Here is a 16,977-nt window from a genome sequence, read left to right on the forward strand (position 1 = left end):
CTGGGGAAAAGAGGCATTAAGATATTCGGTCATTGCATTATAATTACCCTTATCATAGACACATATAGATTAGTCGGATGTCTGTTTCTGAGAAGAGGTGAGTGAGTATAGAGAATGTATGACTTTGTAATCGCTGATTTCAGGAAGGTAACTGATGGATGATAGGCTTTCAGAACTGTTGGTTAGCATTAGGTTGAGGATGTTTGCTGATCCTCCACATACACGGCTTGGTTCAGACAATAAAATTTTGAACAGGTGTCAATGAAGTTCTTTGCCTGTGCATTGCTTATTTATTGTGGAACTAGCTGTGTTCTGCCAATCAATGTCTGGACAGTTAAAATCACCGAAAAGAAGAATGTGGGCATTTGGATAGGTGGAAACAAGTTCTTGAATAGTATTGTGGAGATGATGGGAAAAATTTGTTGTAGTGTTCGGAGGTGAAACGCCAAGTAGCACTGTTATGGGGAAAGCGTGACAGATGAGCCATAATGGCTCGATATCGGATATGACTTTAACAACAGAACATGTTATACCCTGATGAATTGGAATAAGAACCCCCCCCCCCCCCCCCCCGTAAGCTTTATCGGTCATTTCGATAGATTTGCAAATCCATCGGGTAGATCAGTTAAAGGAGCAGACACACCAACATTTTGCATTTTGGTTTTATGGCTTTGGTTGATGCCTAGTTACCCAGTCATCATAGAATGGGACATAAAAATTTCCAGCGCGCCACGAATAGTTTAATACACAGCGATTTGTCAGTGTCAGCTTTTATGTCCAATGTTAGCAGCACAAACTGTGTAGCGACGTTGGCAACGTCATTTACGCGCACGATCAACAAGCTAGCGATCACGTGAGCTCAAAAATTTGTGATGCGGTGGCATACGTTTTCATCCGCCCTGAAAACACATGCGCCCGCTCTGACCATGTCGTCGTCGTCCAAGTTTTCTTCGTCGCCGTCCTTGCCATCGTCAAGCGACATCGGTGATATATGGAAGGATATATCCGCTGCCGATGTGGGCCCGCAGAACCACTTCAGGTTCGACCCGCCGACAAGCCCGCCGCCCGATTGATGCCAGTCTCAAAGCGATTCCGACGAGGCTGGCGACCATGACGTTTGCCGAGGCAACACAGACCGGTAAGTGGTCGATGGCACGCATGGTTCCATTGTGCCACTGCTGTGGATATTTTTTGGCATTCCTTCTGCGCCCGTATTTGCTCCTGAATGCACGACAGCGCAGCGCATGGTTTCCATGTTACAACAATGCCAGGGCCATATGACTGATCACAACAGAGCAGCTGAGTACATGACAAGTTAAATAATTTTTTTTCTGGCACACGCCTATCTTTTCAACGGCAACAACTGCACGATTATGCGTGTGTGTGCATCATCGTGCACGTTTCTTCAGCACGTCACGCATGTCTGAAGTGAATTCTGGAGACCATTCTCGTAGGTGCCAGTGCAGCCGGTGCCGGCCAATGGACAATGAATGCGAATACATCTGCTGCCGCGAGGTACAGCACGTGGATGCCCTCGTACCAGCAGACTTGGAATGGGTCACAGAGCACGCTGCATTCCATGCGGCAGTGCTCAATAATCATGCAGTTGAAGTGGCGTACTAGGAGCTGATGGAATACCGGCCAGCCACTGTAGAGGACTAGAAGGACATACACAGGTATGTGAAGAGAACATATCTCATGTAGTGATTTATTATTTCTTGGATTCTAGAACCCTACAGTTGCACGCGTTTGTAACACCTTTGCAGTTTCACGACATTTACATTTGGCCCCTCAAAGGTTGTTCCTTGTAACGTCGCACGCATTTCTCAAAACTGCATTTTTGCATAGGCCACATCACGTCCATGTAACACGGCAGCAGTGGAATCAAAATTAAACAGCGGAGACAGTGTCTTCAAAACTGCAGTCATGCCGTGCTGCTACACGTGTTCCATCATGCTTTCTCATTTTCAGCCGGCACACGAATGCTTCATATCGACAGTTTGTGAGATGGGTGTACCACAAGCTCGGCCGACACAACCGCACAGGGCTGCCAAGCTGCGTTGTGAACGCAATTAGAGATAATTTTCCCTCTGAGGAGTACAGTGGGTATAGATACCCTCGGCCTCGCCGCGGTGGCTCAGTGGTTACGGCGCTCGGCTGCTGACCCGAAAGTGCGGGTTCGATCCCGGCCGCGGCGGCTGAATTTCTTGAAGGCTAAATTCTAGAGGCCAGTGTGCTGTGCGATGTCAGTGCACGTTAAAGAACCCCAGGTGGTCGAAATTTCCGGAGCCCTTCACTGCGGCGCCTCTCATAGCCTCAGTCGCTTTGGGACGTTAAACCCCAACAAACCAACCTATAGATACCCTCGATATTAATAAAGGGAACAAGCACAATGGGAAAAAAAGTGTCTTTAATCCAACTTGCCATTTGTGAGTTGACATATGAAAGGGTAAAAACCTACCTTTCATGTATACATTACTAAGAGCTGAGGAGTCAATAAGGGCACAGAACCAACCGCGATTCATGCGCACGCAGAAAAACAATATTCCACAGCTTAGTTAAGTGCGTTATAGGTGTAGAATTTCATGCAGACAACCTGGTGGTAAATAAACTCCTCGCATGTCAACTGTGGCACTAACAAATTAGCTCATCAAATGCAATGAAATACGGTCATTGCTCGCCTATTCTGCATCTGGCGATGTGAAGGTGAGAAGAAAGCACAAACTGCAACCATGCATGAAGAGTCGGCAAAAGATACTGCTAAATAGATACCCAAGCACTCATCCGACTGATTTTGAAGTGACAGCATTTTTACTGGATACTGCTACTCTTTGCATAAAGTAGCAAATCCTACCAAGAAAAGCAATGTGATCACAACTATGAAAGGAATGAAATGGACCTAATCCGGTCGCTCTACAGCAGCAGGTGTCTGCTCAAATTATATACAGGACAGTTGTCCAATATTTATGGTTGCAAGCAAAAGCCCCATTAATTCCATGCAATGACAAAAGAAGCACTGCAGGAAACGGTTGGGCACTGTAAAATCTTATTCTGTGCAGTTTGTATTAGATAAAGGGCCTTTTCAATTTGGCTTTCAGCAGTTGAACTAGTTCTGAAAAGGTGCCCCGAGCGAGTAGTATAAGTTCCGTCAGTTCAAGTGCAGCTTAGCACTGGCTGCTTCTAAAACGAAGGGTTTAGTGCAGACCAGATGATTTACTAGCCTTGGTGTCACTGCCAAATCATAGCCAGCTGCATGCCTCCACCACCAACGGCCGTGAAAATCCAGAACCATGTGAATTTTCAAGCAGCAAATCGCAATCACGTGTTGCCATGAACCAGTCCAAGGAAATCGTTTCACTGAAACGATTCACTGACTGGTTTCGTCGCACCTATCACACACGATTTACACATATGCGCTGAAATACTGCCCTTGGAGCTCAACATGACTGCTGATGTGTAGAATTCTGACGTCACAAAGTGCTGCCCACCTCCTGCTTTCAAGGAAGAGCTGCCTTGAACTGAAGAGGTCTTCCTACATTGCCCACATTGGGTGTTATCAGGGCACTTTAGAATGAAAGCTACATGGCGAGAGAGAGAGACCAGCTTATTTATATTTGGTGCTGTATGAAACCTGTCTAGCATAGGATATAAATTGGTTTTGGTTTTATGTAGTTTAATGCCCCAGATCAACTCTGGCTGTGAGGGACGCGGATAAAAATTGGGCTCAGGATGACTGACTGCGATTAGATAGCAAAGCGCAAACAGGGTTTTATGTTAGTGACGTACACATTGTGTAGTTGAGTGCCTTTCTTGGTGTGGGCCATGAACCGCACATAACCTGAACAGTGCTCAAGGTTGTCTGTGCCGATTTGAAGGATTGTCCCAGCAAATGCACCACTGGTTAATGCTGCATGACAAAGGACAAGAGATGGTTTGTCAATGCCCAATGCCATTTCTGTGTGCATAAGTATGGCACATTAGGGAGAGGTTCTGAAAAGGAACTTGCAAGACCCACTGTGTCATCTTTGCCAAAAGTAATCGAGCAGCCACGTTGGCAGTCTCAGCGGGCTTGCAGCTGAGCTGCAGTGCTGTGGCCCCCAACGCTGCCCGCTGCTCCCGGCTGCGAGCGTAAATTGGCAGACATAAGCTTGCGCCCTCCCTCTCCGCCCTTAGATGATAGGAAGTTGGCAGGTATCATGTGCAGGGAGAATTGCATTTGATCAGAATGTTGTCGTACTGAGTGAGGGCATAGCCTTTTGTCAGCCGTTAATTCTCGCAGCCAGGGGGCAGCTCCGAGGACCGCAGTGCCGCGAGCTTGCCCTCCCAGGCAATGGCACAGCTGGTCAGTTACTTTGTTACTTTTGGCAAACACTACATTATCCCTATATCTTCAGAATTTTGCCTGGGAATGCATTTTGAAAAACTTCACCTGTTCATAAAGGCACTGATTCCTAGCTGCATTAGTCCACATCATGCCCAATACATGACGCAAAATTAAGTTTGAAGCAGACATCAAATGCTCTTGACACACATCAGTTCCTGAGTTTTCCAGCCTGCAAATGCCACCTTCAAGAATGACTATGATTTTTGGTATTTTTTTGGCATTCCCATGAATGCAAAAGACATATGAGGTGCAAAAGTTAATATCATTATATGGGGTTCTCAGTAAAATGCACACAGTTGCAAACAAAAAAGGCCTAGGAAATCAGCAGCACAAGATAATGGTACACTAATGCCACCATATGCTTTGAGTCTGCCAAATACCTGAAAAACTGAAGGTGACCACAGCAGGTGGTTGGAAAGGAAATGGAGCAGCAGGATGCACAAATTCATTGCAATGAACGCCGGTGCACCATAAAGATGTTATGCATCATATTTCGGCTAAAGAACAAGCCCGCAAATGAAACCACTGACTCTGTTGGCTGTGCTATTGGCTGAGTGGAGGCCAAATGCTAAGGACTGATGAAAATGTATTCTCTTGTTGCAGAACAAGCAGCCTATTTTGCTAGCATTCTGTGTACATGGTGACAGTGCTAACCAAGTGGAGCGTCTGTGTTCCCAAGAGACATGGCAACATTCAGTTTAACCCTTTAAAAAAGCGCTCCACCAACATTTCACTATGAAACTTCACTTTGCTCACAAAGGAAGCACTGAAAAAGCACTTCATTACCGAAATGTACTTTATCCTCTACTACTCAAAACACAAACACCAAACTTTGCACACACACCTAACCACTGTCACAACACTGAACTGCCTTTCACTCAACACACTATCACTAAGGCACTGCTACGGGCGCCAAACTTCACTGCAACCTATATTCACTTCACGCACAAACACCAACCCACCAAACTTCTTTTCACTGCACGCACAAACACCGAGCCATGAAACAAAGCTGGAACGAGCACAACACCTCCACATGAAACCATCACATGAAGCCATCACGCTGAAGCAAAATGAGATGCAGGTTGCTGGGGCACAAATAGAAGACGAAGCTGAGGAATAAATAATGCTGTCATGTTTTCCTTGTACGACACTGGTGCACTTTATGATGATGGGTACCCGAAAACTGAAGTGTGAATCATGCTGAACACACTGTAGCACTCGTAAGGTGCACTCTTTTCCTTCACGATGAAGCACAATGAAATTCCTGAGAGCACAGCAACGCCTCGCCGGCCTACTTTCATTGCTGAGCAGTCCAAGCTGACTTCTATTGACCTTACTGTAAAGTAGCCACATACAGTGGCTAAGCCGAGACATAACTCGGCTGCACGCTTTTGTTACACATGGTGGGATATTCACTCTGGCGAGGTGCGCGAGTTGGGCTTGCACTAGTGTTTGACCGCCTTACTGGTTCTCAACATGTCATAAGTTTCAACATGATTTCAATGGTGGGCCGCCCAGGGCCAACTCCTGATCGTTCGGCTACCCCGTCTACAGTAGCAAGTGTTGGTGAAAGACTTGGATCAGAGCACTGCTTCCAGCTTCCTCCACCAAGCCAGAATCACAACACGCTGCTTTACTAGATAAGTGGCCAGGCTGAGAATGTCTCTAGACCCTTCCAACTCTCTCGAGAGAACGTCCAGATCTTATCAGCTCTCTTGTCCCTCCTGAAATGCTTGCTCCTTGCCTGTCAGACTGCTAAACTCTGCAATCTGATGTGCAGTACCGTGAATAGCAGTACCGAGACTACAATCAAAGACATGTCGCGCATCAGCTTCCTGATCATTAGGAAGGGAATGCGGTCGGTCGAGATCGCAGACCTGAAGAAGAGAGGTAACAAGTGGGCACCTACAAGCAAGCCTAGATCCTACATTGTTGGCGCTGCAGATGGCAACACACAGCGCAATTAGACCACAAATGCCACTCCCATCGAGAAAGTGGTATGTGCGTCTTCTGCAAAAATGGAAGAAACACAGATTGGCTAGATCAGCAGGTGTTGCAGGAGGAAGGCACTCACATAAAAATCTTAAAACTGAAGAGGGATGCTAGACCCACTTGTCATATGGCATCTGGCCATTCTTGGGGTGAAAACAACGAGAAACACAAATAGCAGGTTTGTTTAAAACAAGAAAGGCAGGATTGAGAACAGAGAGCGGAAAATTCTATTTCAAAGGGAGGCCTCCAACACTTGCAACGCAGCCATCTGTGTACTGCAATATACGCCAGTATGAACCAACAGATGAATGGTCATTGTGGACAAGGTTAGGTGGACAAGGTCGTGCTACCCAGGAGACAGGCCACCAGAAAAGAGAGGCATATGTAACAGCCGGGAAAAAATGTGACAGTAAATGGAGGACAGAAGGTGAAACTGAAAAATGCATGAGAAGAAAACCTGCACATTTGGTAATCAGCAACTCCTCTATGTCACGTAACCAGATAAGGTGGTCATAGAAGGTTAGTTAAGGATAAAAAAATGGCTGAGGCTTAACTTGGTTAAGCCTGGAGAATGCGATGCATCATCGTGTCGCGTAATTTGGAGGCGCACAACCACAGCGACGGCGCGAGGTGGGCCCCCGTTTCTCCACTGTCGTGACGTCATCGTGTCACGTGGTGTGACGTCATGTATCACGTGATTTGGAGGCGCACAGCCACAGCGACGGCGCGAGGTGGGCCCCCGTTTCTCCACTGTCTTGACGTCATCGTGTCACGTGGTGTGACGTCATGTATCACGTGATTTGGAGGCGCACAACCACAGCGACGGCGCGAGGTGGGCCCCCGTTTCTCTACTGTCGTGACGTCATCGTGTCACGTGGTGTGACGTCAAGTATCACGTGATTTGGAGGCGCATAACCACGGTGAAGGGCTGAAGTGGTAGCTAAAGTAGTATGCTTCGCATAAAATAGATGCACAGAATCCGAATAGAAGAATAGATAGGTGTACCTTGTAAGCAAACAGTAGGCCTGCCGCAGACTATGTGAATGCCATTCAGAAAGAGCAGACAGGATGATTTAGTGGGACTAATTTACATGGTAGCGTTGGATGCCCACTGGATAATACGAGTGAGAACATCAGCAACCATGTCTTCAAAAATTCCTTCAGGAGCACCTGGGGTCATGAGAATGTTATCACTATAGACTTGAATGAGAAATGAAAATAGCACAGCGCAGTCAAGCAGTCCATAAACTACGATACTCCAGAGAAGTGGCCCGAGCAGTGGAGAACCTGCCCGGCGGGCTTTGTCTGCGCAGAGGGAGAACGCCACGGACGAGCGAAGATGGAGGAACTGAGTGGGAACATGGTGGATGTGCAGTAAGTTAAGTGCCATCGGGAACTGACTTGGTACGCCTAGCATGAACCCATCTACAGCAAAGGTTTTGCGTCTGTAACAATATAATTTAATTAAATCTGATGTACACTGTTCTACTAGACAATAATAAATATAAATACCTGCTTCACTGCAGGAATCAGCACGGACCTCTGGATTAGGTCATAGGTCTGCTTAGTGAAGCAGCTGATGCCAGTGTTCTGCAGGAACCGCAGAGACGGTGTGGGGCTGCACCCACTAAACAAGATGGCAGCAGCCATGCCAATGTTGCCAAGAGGAAGCTTTCTTCTCTTCGCCTGGCTGTGCCACTGGTGTACGTGCCCGTCCTGGCATGTGATAGTCACCATGGTCAGGGAGCCACACACCTGGAAAAGAAGAAGGTATGAAATATGTTGCCATACCACCTGCTGCCATACCACTGAACAGGGCACATCGCAGTTGGCCTCTACATCCCCTTGAGGCACAGCACCCACGTTTGTGCATGTGGCATAAAGGCTGTCAAATTATCGTGCAGAAGGCGCAATGTGCAGAAATTGGAACACTGAAAAACGCCCGAATTTGCGCATAATCAGCCATAGCACAGCGTCAAGTGACGCGAGCGAGATTAACAAAAAAAATCATTTTCATGATGAATGCGTGGAGTTTTATGGCAGTGATGGTACAGCTGTGATCAGTGCACATTTTCTTGATTGTCTTCCTACAATTAGTGCTTTAAGATCGACTGATTTGTTTACATACCGAATTTTGCTGAAAAGACTGACGAGAAAGCAGTGTTTTGCAAGCCGTGTTGGAACACGCTGTGGGGATATGAGGACTCAAAAGGAAGTGCTTAATCAAGCATCTGGGAGGAAGGATATTTCTGCTGTGCAATCACGACACGCTCTTCTGACAAAATCTGAAGCTTTAATATTCCAGCTGTCTGGATAATAGTTTGCCCCTGAAGGAGATTAAAAGATCTGAGGTTACATGTTAAAAGAAGGTAATACCACTGAAGCATATCAGGAGCATGGTCAGCAGCCACATCTGTATGTACAGCCAGAGATGGCATTGAGATATTTTTCATGGCATGCTACTTACTACCCACATTTACATTCATTGCATGCACGCACAATACGCAGTTGTGAAGGAGATGATACAAAACGCTAGGACATGAAGAAAACTGTCACCAAGGGCATGGAACAAACATGTCTTGCATACTTCCACTGACGATTCTGGAGGAAGGTTACAGATACGTCAAAATTTCGTCAAATCCAGCAAACACTGCTCATACACTACGAACTTCCTTGTGCAGGAAGGCACATGCGATGATCTGAGAAAAAAAAGAAACGTGCTGTAATCTTGCAGGCAAACCCGAGCCTAATCCACCTTTTTCGCAAGATGTGGCGCCCTCTGGTGAGTGGCGAAAATTCGTTCACTCTACTTGTCTGCACTTGGCCAATGTCGTTTCTGAGGTAAATGAGTGTTTGGCAATGTGTTTCGAGTTCAGTCATTCGCTTGTTCAAAATCTGTTATTGTCTTTGCCATTGTGCTTAATTGGGTTTTCAAGCCTTGTATTTTGGTGATCAACTGGGTCTGGCCAGTGTTAACTTCTGTAGTTCAGCCAGTACAGCAGCATCACTGTTGGGACCAGGATTACTTCCAATATCACCCGATAACATGAGCAAGGAATGAATTACATGAGCACACTGAACGGCAATGGCAACACAGGAGTGCGGGCTCGGAGACTACACCAGGAGATAATTACAGTATATCATTTTGGCCAAGTTAGGGACGATTCAATTTCAAAGTTGGAAATTTTTATCATTCCAGTTTAGGCAATTCTAATACATGAAAATGCATTTGCGATGTCACAAACACTACCGACTAGGAGCTTGCTGAACAAAAATTTTAAAGCTTCTATCTATCTGCCCATTTAAATCATCTAATAATGGAGCTAGTCGTCAGCAGTCACTTCCTATGCCATGCTGTGCTGTGTACTGTCCAGATGGAATCAATAGAAGCAGCAATTAAACTGGACATGCTGTTTCACACAGCCGGGATGAGTGCACAGGGTTAATAGAAAGGCGCTGCGCATAATGGTACTCAACACAGACTTTCAGGAGGCGTGGGCTACACTTCTCTTGTCTTATATGCTTTGAGACGAGGTTGTGGCCAGTGGCATCAGCACCCCTTGCACTGTCTCACAGGTGCTCCGTGAAAATACTACTGAACAAGCAACAACTCGACAAAAACTGAGGCTTTAGTTATCCCTGCAAGCATTCCGCAAACTTGCACACTTTTTGTAGAACCACCCATGCACAAGTCACACTTTTTTTCTTTTTCTGCTCTACATCCCATCAAAAATATCCTGCTCTCTTCTTTTTCTGCTCTACATCCGCCCCCCCCCCCCCCCCCCGCAAAGGTATCCCCACACCATCCTCAGGTGGCTGGTGCTCCTCCTCCAAAGACCTGCACAATGAATGCACCAGTTGAACTCGCTCCCTTCATGATGTTAGAGTAATGACAACCATTTTACCGCGGCGACCACTGGATATCCCACTGTATGGATCATTTTAATTTTCCTCGCTCATAAGGGCATTAAATCTCAATGTTTCCTCTCTTAAGAATAGCAAAAGAAGGGTGCCGCAGAATCGCCCTATTATTTTGCCACCCCGAAATTCAGGCACGAATTTCTACACCTACTACAGTTGCCTACTTTACACACAGTGATACACAAAAAAAAACAACAGAGTACAAATTTTCACAACGTATATAGAAAAAAATGTGCCTTTGAAATTCTTTTCATTAACTATATGCAAAACACAAAGAAAAGGATAAGAAGAATCTAGGACACCATACTTCCAATAGCATAAGCTGCAAATGGCATTAGTTACAAGACATAAAATATTAAGGTTACATACAGTAAAATATACACAACAAAAACAACCGTGAGGATGCATAAGTGTCACACAATGACAAAACACAGCACTGAAATAGACTGAGTGAAAAAAAATGTTCCATAGCTATGATGTGCGGTCACAACTATAGGTGCTGTCCACCAACCAGGGAAGCAAAATGTGCAAAACACCAGAAACCAAGCTGCAGCATGTCAAGCCACACCCATACATAAACTGTTATATGAGGATATGTTGCTGCATTCTGCAGAAACAAAATACTGTTGGATGCTGTTAATTCTTAGTCTCAGGGGATTGGCCAAAAGAATTCGGGGGAAATTCAAAGACCAACTGCAATGAAAATTGTCACTTCGCAAAAAGGCGTTTTCCTAGTACCGCGTGAACAGAGAAGAGCAAGAACGAGAGATGACATCCGTAATAGAAGTCAGTACGTCAGGAACTGCCTGCAAAAAGCATCATTTTTCGAACTGCAACTCGAAAAAAGGCCACCATTATCAAATGCCGGAAATGGCATAAAAACGAACCACTTGGCCTGAAGAGGGGCTGCTCGAGCCTGCAGTTGGGGCATTTCGGAAGCGTACTGCTTCCCGTATCAACAATAGCAAGTGAGCACGCATTCCAAACATGTACTATTAGTGGCGCGAACGCCGATCGCAAGAATTTCCAGCACTGTGAACGAATGCACACAAGCAGACGACACCTTTTGTTTCAGAATCGGCTTTGCTAGTACAGCCTTTACGAAAATGTTTTTTTTTCGGCCAAAAATGCGATAAGTGGTGTGGATTTTAGATTCATACTGACCCATCCAGTCAAAAAACCCACCAGAGCGCCACATATAAAAGAGAAGAGACCGCCATATGCCACACAATGTTAGCTGTTTTCCATACTTCGAAAATGCTTCCAGCATGAGAATTGGTGGGCGGCACGCGTATTCGAGCCCCAATGTCTGCAAAGCATTTTGGCAGTGCAATTGTGCCTAAAATTTTGCAACATTTTTGTGCAGTACCATAGCAGGGCTAAATTTCATTTTTAGAGGGAAGCCTTTAATGGCGTCCGTAATTCATTCATTGTCAATGGGTATGGCTTGAGGAAGGGTCTTGGTTGTCAATACCTAAATCATACCCCTAACTGTGCGATTAAGGCAAGGTTCTCCTCTATCACCGCTGCTGTTCATGCTTTACGTGATAAATATGGAAAGAAGGCTAGAAGAAAGTAATATAGGTTATAATCTGTCGTACAGATTAGGCGGAAATGTAGTTGAGCAGCGACTCCCGGGTTTAAGGTATGCGGACGATATTGTACTGTTAGCAGATAGCCAGGAAGATTTACAAACTTTGGTTAATTGCTGTGGAGACGAAGGAGACGCTCTAGGATTCAGTTTTAGCGCAACTAAATCAGGTGTGATGATTTTTAACGATACAACTGATCAGGTGCTAACAATACAAGGCCACGAAATACCCAAAGTGGCCGAATACAAATACCTCGGGATATGGCTAAACGAAGGGCAGATATACACGGAAAAACATGAACAGGCTCTTAGGGCAAAAGGACGAAGAGACGCCGGGATAACGAAACATAGGGCATTATGGGGGTACAACAAATATGAAGTACTAAGAGGTATTTGGAAAGGAAGAATGGTGCCGGGACTTACTTTCGGCAATGCGGTTCTGTGCTTAAGGGCAGAAGTTCAGTCGAGATTAGACGTAAATCAGAGAGCTGTTGGAAGATTAGCACTAGGTGCCCACGGCAAAACCACAAACGAGGCAGCACAAGGGGATATGGGCTGGGCATCGTTCGAAGCACGGGAAGCTAAGAGTAAAATACTATATGAAGAACGCCTGAGAAAATTGGACGATAACAGGTGGGCTGCTAAGGTATTTAAATATTTATACAGAAAGAGCGTTGACTCACAGTGGCGGAAAAGAACTAGAAAACTAACCAGTAAGTATGCAGGTCATGAGGACGGAGAAAGAAAGAGCATTAAACGACAGGTTAAAAACGCGGAAGTTAAAAATTGGATGAATTCAATGGAAAAGAAACATAGTGTAGAACTATATCGGTGCTGGAAAAGGGAGATCAGGAAAGCATTTTTCTATGATAACTCAAGAGGCAGTGCCCTACTTTTTGAAGCTAGGTCAGGGTGTCTTAGAACGCGCAGCTACAAAAAGAAATTTAACGAAGAAGATGACACATGTGCAGTGTGTGGTAGATCAGTGGACACAATTGAACACCTCATAATCAAATGTGACGGTATCCATCCGGATGTCGATGCAGGCGCAGTCACTCTTCCTGAGTCCCTAGGGTTTAAAGATAACAATGTTCATATAAATAAATCTGCAGTGGAAGTCAGCAAAAAGCGATTGGAGGATTGGTGGCTGAAAAGCAGGGATGTGGCATAAGGTTAGAATTGTAGAAAACCGTAGGTAAAGATGGTGGCGACTCTTAATGAGAACTGCCAACACAGTAAACAAAAAAAAAATAAAGAAGAAAAGCTGAGCATGGTGGCAATTGCCACCACCCCGTTTCAAAGGGGGCGCTCCTATGCATCCATCCATCCATCCATCCATCCATTCCTGTTTCCGGTGCTTTGTTGTGCCTCAGCGATCTGCACGGTCCAACTACAAGTCTTGGAGGCTAGCTTTAGTTGACAAAGCAACAACCAGGTGCCACTAGGTGACAATTTTTCTGGCTCCGTTTCCGTTGTTTCTTTGTCTAGCTCCCGGCAGGCACTGCTCGTAGTGTTTTGATTGTTCGGTCCCGCGACCAGACGTGTACTGTGCTCTCCTAGTTATTCTTGACCACGTATGCGGTGTTGGTGTTAAGAAAATGCCGAAGTACACAACTCTGACTCTCTGCAAGAAAGTGTGCCTCATTGAGGAGGCTGGAAAATGGACGAGCTCCAAAACTCAGCTGGCGGAAAAGCACAAGGTGCCTTTATCGACCCTTTCGACGATATTGTAGAACAAGGCGAAGATCCTCGAGGCCTACGGCAAGACGCATTCTACGAAGCGGATAAGGATTCGTTTTCTTAACTATCCGGACGTTGAAGACGCCCTGATAAAGTGGCTTCAGCATGCAAATGCAGCACACCTGCCTATGAACGGCACGCTGCTTCGCGAAAAGGCCGATGAGCTTGCACCGCGGCTGGGCCATGAAGCATTTAAGTGCAGCAACGGCTGGTTTTCAAGATTTAAAGATCGCAATGACCTCACGTTTGCATCAGTGTGCGCTGAAAGCGAGAGCGTCGACACCAATGTTGTCGAGATTTGGAAAAAGCATACATTGGCTCCGCTTTCTTGTGAAACAGCGCAACGGCACAAGGCCAGAGGACAAGAAAGGACGATACACAGCGCTCCGCTGCTTCAGCAGTTCGCGGAACAGGATGTTTACAACTTGGACGAGGCCACTTAGTTTTATAAAATGCTGCCAACGAAGACGTTTCCCCCGAAGGATGTGGTAGTCACAGAAAAAAAAACAACCCAGAGACAGAATAACCGTTCTGTTTGGCGCAAATATGTCCGGCAGTCACAAACTCCCGCTGCTGATCATCGGAAAAGTGGAAAAGCCTCAGTGCTTCAAGAACGCACGACGTCCTCCTAAGGATTACGTGCTGTATATAAGTAACAACAAGGCATGGATGACGGCAGCGCTGTTCGAGGAGTACCTGAGGCACCTTGACCGTAAGTTTGCTGCCATGGGACGAAAAGTTGTTTTTGTTAGCGACAACTGCCCAGCCCAGCCGACATCCAGAACTTGACAGCAGTTAGGCTTGTCTTCCTGCCGTCGAATGTTACAGCTGTATCGCTGCCTATGGACCAAGGCGTTATTCTCAAGCGAGAAATATTTATCGCTGCCACTTGCTTAAAACGATCTTTTTGTGCTATGATAACGGCAAACAGTAGTCTGTGGACCTACTGGGTGCCATTTGCCTAATCGTGTAGGCCTGAAAGCAGGTGGAGGGAGGCATGATCAGGCGTTGCTTTATGCACGCTGCTTTTTCCAAGCAGCAAGATGACAATTCCGAGGATGCATCTGATGCCAGCTGCACACTGGATGATGAAGGAGAGTCAATGTGTGCGCGCATGACTGACCTCGACGAAGAAAACGGCAGCGGGAGCAACGGATTGACCTTTGCGGACTATTTGAGCGCCGAACTTGAGTGCAAACGTCTTATGCCGACTTAGAAGGAGAAATATGGGACAGTGGGCCTTCGAACGAAGGTGAAGGCGATGTTGAGCCCGCCTCAGCACCTGCTTTACCTGCAGTCGTTGAGTCACTTAATATTGTGCGCAATTTTTTAGAGTGCAGCGGCAGTAACAGCGAATTGCTGCGCACTGTAAGTAGACTGGAGGACGGGGCCTATGGTGCGGCTAACTACCGCGTCAAGCAGTCGCGCATCGATGACTACTTCAAGTGGCCATTTTTCAGGCAAAATAAAGGAGCAGTGTTGAAGCAGCCACGTTTGGTACGTTTATTTCTCATTTTTTCGTTGATTTTTGATAATTCGAAATCCCGGTCAATTCGATAATTTTTCGCTGTCCAACAGACTTCGAATTCACGAGGTTTCACTGTACTTGATTTTTTAGCGAAGAAGACACATGTTTTACTGACCTGCATCGCAAAGGTAAATGGAGTAGATGGCATCGTCGTAGTGAAGTCACCAAGCCCACAGAGCGGTGTTGGTGCGCAAAGCCCTTCTATAGATGATGCTGCTGATGACGACGTGGCCAGTAGCGTGATATCCTGTCAGCGTAGCTCCTCTGGCGGCGCATTCAGCGGGGACGAGCAGCTGACGGATGGTGGGTGGCAAAAGCCCCGTCCGTTTCCGGTGCACGGCACTGCGCACACCGATGACGCCCCCGCTGACAGGCATGTCAAAGTCGGCAGCAGCAGGCTGGCAAATGCAAGGAAGGTCGCCTGCATCACATAGGTAAGTGGATTAGATGGCTGCACCATAGTGCCTCAAGCCAGCACTACCGCGACTTTTGTTAATTTTAAATGAAATTAGTGCTAATTTTTATATAAGCACAAATTCCACTTTTCCCACAGTTTTTTAGTCTACTAAAATTCCCTAACAATAATCAGTTTTCCTGGTTGGTAGGCACCCTGGAAATTTCCAATGCAGAACAAAAACTTCCGTTCTCATCCAATTCCAATGTACTGAGAGAGCACAGTGCATCTTATGCGAATGAAGTTTTTGTGTGCCTCACCTTAAAGGAGAGACGTGAGTGAGGTACATCAGGAAGAGCCCTAATTACGCCAGACGCTCTCAGTGTTCTTGCCACAAAAGCCTTGCAGAGAAAGGACGCTCCTGATCATCCTCTCAACATACCGATGTTTTCAGCAAACACTTTCAAATATCTCTCAATATAGAGCTGTCAAAAATAAAGAAAACGTTCACGAGCAAACTGTCAGCCGTGGCACACATCGGGTGCCTGGAAATTACGCTAAAGTTTTAGACAGATAAGTAAAAAAATTTTGATTAACTATTAACACAACCTGGAGGTTACAGCCAATGGAAAGTTCGTAGCCACAGACATTCCTACCAACCTCAAGGCTTTCAAATTCGCAAAACCTTCAGGACCGGGGGGATGTACCCACAGCAGCCCACAATTTTCTTTTTGACCCATTAACGCCCAGCGTACTTTTGAAAGCACAGTTAAATTTCTTATGATTTCAACACCAAAGATTGAATATTTCTTCTCAAGTAGGTCATGGTTTTGTCACCAGGGAATCGGCCGACGCCCCTTGACAAAGAAGGTGCCTTTCCTCTTTCTCTCCCCTACATGCCATCTTTCCAGGGTGAAATTTCAGGATGTTTGTTTCCCACGAACTACACTGGGCTTCTTCGATTATCCGCCTCTGGCAGCCCGCGGGTTGCTTGCGGGCTGCCCGAGCGTGGCGCCAGGCGCTCGATTTTCTCGGGTTGCTCCGCCCACTTCCGGTGGCTGCCCGGAACGCGTTCGTTTTTCTCTGGCTGGGCGGTTTTGGGCTGCCAGCCGGCGGCCAGACTCGCCAGGATGATTTGGTGCTGGCAGCGCTCGGGCAGCTAGCAGACGACAGAGGGGTGTACGGTAGCGGGAAGCTCGCGCGGGCAATTTTATATTGACTAGAAGGACCGCGGCTCTTCATGCGATGTTTTGAGTGATGCAGGCATTTGTTTCGACTAGGCCACGGTGCATATCGACTGTGTCGCCTGCAATGGCACCTTTTGCGGTAGTTCTCGCTGTTTATTGATATGTTTTGCGTGCGTATGCGTGAACATATTTCGATCGTCTCACCACCTCGCAAGCACAATTGCTCGCTTCATATTACGA

This window comes from Amblyomma mixtum, chromosome 3 (assembly GCF_055824585.1).
Source record: "Amblyomma mixtum isolate Tamu chromosome 3, ASM5582458v1, whole genome shotgun sequence".
Lineage (NCBI taxonomy): Eukaryota > Metazoa > Arthropoda > Arachnida > Ixodida > Ixodidae > Amblyomma > Amblyomma mixtum.